Below are 5,780 nucleotides of genomic sequence, written 5' to 3' on the forward strand. Positions count from 1 at the left end.
GTGTGTGTGTGTGTGTGTGTGTGTGTGTGTGTGTGTGTGTGTGTGTGTGTGAGAATAATTCTAGACCCACAAGCAGAGGGTTGCAGCAGTTCAAATTAGACAATTAAAGATCTTTCTCTCTCTGGACTCCTATTGGGAATACATCTGGAAACCATAAAAATGGATTGGCATCTAAATTGAGTCCTCCTTTCTCTCCCTCCGCCCTACCCTTACATGCATTGTGGTATAAGGAAAAGAGCCCTATAATGGAATTAGGAGACCTGGATGATAGTATTGGTTCTGCCACTTGTATGACCTTGACCAAGTCCTTTCCTCTTCAAAAGCTTCATTTTCCTCATTCATAGGGTGGTTGAGCTAGATAATTATTAAAGTCCTTTCCAGATGTAATTTCTTATATTCTTTGAATGAATTTGAAAAAGACCTTGCCCTTGAGTCATTCCCTTCCCCAAGAAAAAGAGGTGTTTTGATGAGATGAAAGTCATGGGCAGTGATGCTCCTCCTTCATATGCCTGTGGATGCTCAAGATGCTTTTACTCTGGCTACACCCAATGTGCCTTTTCTGCCTGCCCTGTCCTCTCTGGGTCCTGAAGGCAAACTCTCATATTAATACAAGTGCCAGATGAGGCTTGTAGATGAAATCATGTCAAAATGAATATCAAGGGAAGCCTCTAATGGAGAAAGAAAGACATCATGAAGCCTGAAGAATGGGCGGCAGAAGGGAGATGAGCCACAGACATCAGAAGTAGGAAGGACTTTGGAGAAATTCCAGGCAAAATGAGGTGGCATCCAGTGGTCCAGTGGGCATTAGTATGTCTCCTTGGCCATGGAGCAGCTTGGGCCCATATCCCAGTCCATACATCAGATGACTCTGAACTTAAGCCCAAGTGTCCTCTTAGAAGAAAATCTTTACTTAATGGACTTGACATTCTGCTAGACGAGGATGTCAACAAGACAAATGAGCAAATTACTGGGTCTCTAACCCACAGTATCAGCTCCCTATTATCTGCTGCCTACAGGCAGCTGGGTCAGACATACATTTTCCCCTTCTCTCCCCCTCCCCTTCCTCCCTAGTCACTTTTTTGTCCTTCTGCCCACCTCCCCCACACATAAAGAGTAATACTTTTAGGGAATGAGAAGCAGTTTTGCATAGTGGATACAGTATTGAAATGGGAGTCAGGAAGACTTACTATCACATCCTGCCTCTGACGTTTGCTGTGTGACCCTTAGCAAGCTATTTAATGTCTCTGTGCCTCAGTTGTGGGAGTGTGATGGAACCAGCTCTTAACCTCTTGTAAGAACCGATGGCTAAATTTTCAGTATGAGCATTTGTATCTCAGAAGTCAGCAAATGCTGTCAGGGCTTAATTATTGTTGTGTTGATTGTTGAGACTTAAAGTGATGGGGAAAATATTAATAATACTGATGAAACTTTAAAATGTGTGTATATTGGGGCGGCTAGGTGGTGCAGTGAATAGAGCACCAGCCCTGGGGTCATGAGGACCTGAGTTCAAATCTGGCCTCAGACACTTAATACTTACTAACCATGTGACCTTGAGTAAGTTACTTAACCCCAATTGCCCTGCCTTCCCCCCCCTCTAAAAAAGCAAAAAAAAAAACCCCACCCAAAACAATAAAATGTATGTATATATATCTATAGATATTTGAGAGTTGATATTTAGACATTTACTGTCACACTCCTGTTCATTTACTCATTTATAAAAGGTAGGATGCCAGACTGGATTGCTTCTAAGATAGATTATGACTCCAAAACTATGATCCTAAGAGTAAATGCTAGGGTCTTCTCATCAGGGAGGGCATGTGAGGAAATAATGCTGCAGTTGTATTTATTTATTTACTCATTCATTTACTTATTTGTTCATTCATTCATTTTGGAGGTGATTGGGCTTAAGTGACTTGCCCAAGGTCAAGTGTCTAATGCCAGATTTGAACTCAGGTCCTCCTGCTGTGATTGTATTTAGGAGAGATCTCAATTTAAATTCTCCTTCCAGTGTTTACTAGCTATTTGAACATGGACAAATCACATATTCTCTGAGGCCTCAATTTCCTTTTCTGTGTGATGAGGATAATAATACCAATAGTCTTTTGTTCACAGAGTTGTTTTGAAGTTCAAATATGATAGTGCACATAGAGTACTTTGGAAGCCTTTAAGGGCTAGATAATGTCATCTCTGGTTGATATGGAGGCCAGCCCTTATTGGGCTCTTTGGCCCTCTGTTTGCCTTTGCCAGATCACCTCTAACTAGAGACATCCCTATGATACGGTGAATCAGTAGTCTTATTTGGGTGTTAAGTCTGAAGAGTAGTGGGGGAAGGGAAGAGAAGGAAGGAGGAAAGGGGGTGATGCTGCTGGGTTAATGCCCTCTAGGACAAAGCATATGTTAGGCAGGGCCATGGGGCTTTAAGAGCACCAGGTAGGAGTTAACAACCTAGGATAGCAGAAGGAACACGGGATGGGAACTTGAAGAGATGAAGGCTAGGAATCTTTTTGCCCCTAATTGCTGACTAAGCCTGGTCAACTTACTTCCATTCTGGACCTCTATTTCAAGTCTAAAAGTGAAGGACCTAGGCTAGACTGTCTCCAAGGTCCCTAGGAGTGCCACCATTTTGTGATGTGATGGAATTAGGTGGGCCTTACTCTCCCTCTCTACATTCAAGGATGATGTTGCTTATTGGCTTTCTTTCCCCTTTAGTGTTACTCTTGGGGGGTTCATTTATACACTGGATATATGTGTGCTGTGAATTTATGGGTATATGCAAGACTGAGGTTGCATAATGTTTTTTTCCCCCCTTTCAAGGCTACTCTTGGTATTCATTTATACTCTATAAATGTGCTTATAAGTGTATATGTGGTGTGGAGTACACCCACACTACTACCAGTGTTATTCTTCAAGCCTGGGACACCAGGGATTTGGGGGAAGGGCAGTATTTTGGGTCTTTGGGTCGGTTGCTCTCTTCCTTCTGTTGCCTATTCCTTGAGAACTTTGTATTGATCCATTTCATTATATTGTATTATACCTGAATCCTGGGATCCTTCGTTTGGATACTTGTACCCTACTGTCAGGAAATGTGTTGTAATGGAGAGACTGCTGAACCTGGACTTAAGTTCAAATCCCAGTTCAGACATTTAGATGCTGTATGATCCTAGGCAAGTCACTTAACCCCTTTTAAACCTCTCTTTATTTGTAAAATGGGGATAATAACACCTGAATTACCTATCTCAGGGTGCCTGTGAGGCACACAGGGGATACTGTATATGAAACATTTGACAAAGCTTGCTATAAATGATAGCTACTATTGTTACTTCAAGCCCCCCCACCCACTTGCTGGTGCCCCAATAGAACATGTCAATCAAGACTTTTTTTTGGGGGGCAATAAAAGTGACCAGATCCCCTTAGAATACTGTCCTAACCAAGGTAGGTTGGGGTGGGTAGTTTATTTCTCATTCCTTTCTCTTCTTGTTCCCCAACTAAGCAGGCCTTGAATTCAGTCATGGGACTTGAGATCCCTTGGCCAGCTGCTCTGTTCTTGGGCTCCAAGGCTTGTGAAGCAAGATGTATCCTAGATCTTTGGGGAAGGTCATGTGGGTGACCCAGCATAATAATTATTATTCTAAATTCTCTTGAGTTACATCTAAAATAACAATAATAAAAAATAATAACCTACTTTTTTGTAGCAATTTTAAAATTTCAAAGCATGTTTCTCATAATAACTATGCCTGTTTTCCAGATGAGGAAACTGAGGTATAGAGAGTTTAAAGTAATTTGTCCAAAGTTGGAAGGCTGATAATTATCAGAGCTGGAATTCAAATTTAAGTCTTTCTCTTCCCAAGTCAGAGTGCTTATAGCTGGGGAAAAGCAGGTGGGCTGCGTGTGAAAGCAAGGCAGAACCATGAGGAAGGTATATCAGAAGAAAGGGGTTTATAAAGCAGAGACAGCCCAGGGGGGTGTGGTTCTAGGGGAAGAGGCAGGTGATGGGGAACCAGCAGGGGTGCATGATTTTGTGTGTGTGTGTGTGTGTGTGTGTGTGTGTGTGGTGTGTATGTGTGTGAGAGGGAGAGAAGAGAGAGGAAGGAAGGGAGGGTGTGAGAGGACAGAAGGGGGAGAAGGGGGGAGGGAGAGAGAAGGGAAGAGGGGAAGCTGGGGAGGGGGAGAGGAGGAAAGGAGGGAGAGGGTAGATTTCCACTTGGGATGGGGTGGGGTGAGGTAGGTACACAAAGCTGGAGAAGCCCAGCCAGAGATCAAAGCTAGGATGAAAGGAATTCTTCTCAGAAACAGCAACTGGGACACAGGGCTTTGTGACAGGAGAGAAGAGAGAGGCAGATGGCCTTTGCTTGTCAGTGGGGATTGTCTGTGAATTCCCCTGAAGGGAGGGAATATAGTCATAGGTCCCCTTCTTCCTCGCCACCCTCCTTTTTCCCCACCAGAGGGAAAACTGGAGGATTCAGGCTGGAGTCTGGCTAACAGCCTCCTAATCATTGGATGTTTTCAGGAGTGGAAGGGAACTTGAGGAGAGTCTAGCCCAGTTGTGCCAACAGACTCCTATAGAAATGGGGCCCTGCAGCCCACATATTGTATTAGAAAACCAAATATAAACATTATCTGTGTTCTATTGTCATTTTTATTTATTTTGTTAAATATCTCCCAGTTACATTTTAGGCTGGTTCAGGAACCCACCTTGGTAATGTTATTGGCAGGCTGCATGTTTGATATGTCTGGTCTGGCCCCACCTCCTTATTTTATAGATGAGGACACCACTGGGGCCTAGAGAAGGGAGTTCTTGGGTTCCATAGGTCTGTGAGCATATTTTAGGGCATGTGTGAATTTGGAAGGGAAAAAAATTACATTTTGATTTAAATATGATTGGTTTCCTATGTGTTTCTGTGAATTTTATTCATTGCATCTAAACACATTCTGGAAAGGGGGTCCAGAGGTTTCCTTGGACTTCCAGAGAGGTCCATGGCATAAAACAAGTTAAGAGTTCTTGAATGAGATGATTTTCCCATGTTTACCCAGCAAGTTTCTGACTAAGTTTATTCTGGAACTTTGATGGCCTCATAAATCCAATGTTGTTTTCTCCTAGTTCACAGTGCTTGGCCCTGTTGAATCATGGTCCTCCTAGGGGAAGGGGCCCTATGTATGGGCTGTATACTGTAAGTGAGGGGCCCAGTGGCAGCATTCTGAGGTGAAGATGACTTTAACTGGCTTCAGAGGGATCTCTGAGGGTGGAAAAAATCCCACAATGGTGGATCTGTACAAAGCTGAGCTCCTTAGAAGGCCATGCCTTAGGACAGAAGTATCAGATTTGCAGCCTGGGGCATGTGACCCAACCCAATTAAAATGCCCTTGGGAAATAGTTAACAAGATAAACAACACAATAAAACATAAATAATATTAATATGTAGTTTTCTAAGGCTACATGTTATCTGAAGGGATCCCTATTTATGGTTTTCTGTTGTTGTTTCAGCTGTGTTTGACTCTCTGTGACCCCATTTGGGGTTTTCTTGGCAAAGATACTGGAGTGGTTTGCCATTTCCTTCTCCAGTTCATTATACAGATGAGGAAACTGAGGCAAACAGGGTTAAGTGACTTGCTCAGGGTCACATAGGTCACACAGCTAAGTAAGTATCTGAGGCCAGATTTGAACTCAGGTCCTCCTGACTCCAGGGCCCTGCTCTATCCACTGTGCCACCTAGCTGCCATCTATGTTTTAGTGGCCTTTCTTTCTTTCTTTCTTTCTTTCTTTCTTTCTTTCTTTCTTTCTT

The 5,780-nt window shown here is 43.1% G+C and overlaps 1 protein-coding gene across 6 annotated transcripts in view; it reads left to right on the top strand.

Moving 5' to 3' along the window:
- The window catches only part of GFRA2 (GDNF family receptor alpha 2), a 102,984-nt gene that overhangs the window by 15,451 nt on the left and 81,753 nt on the right, over nt 1-5,780 (top strand). The window lies entirely within an intron of this gene.

Source organism: Petaurus breviceps, unplaced genomic scaffold, assembly GCF_028583685.1.
Source record: "Petaurus breviceps papuanus isolate PSGF00001 unplaced genomic scaffold, PetGlider_PUasm1.0 90919, whole genome shotgun sequence".
NCBI classification, from domain to species: Eukaryota; Metazoa; Chordata; class Mammalia; order Diprotodontia; family Petauridae; genus Petaurus; species Petaurus breviceps.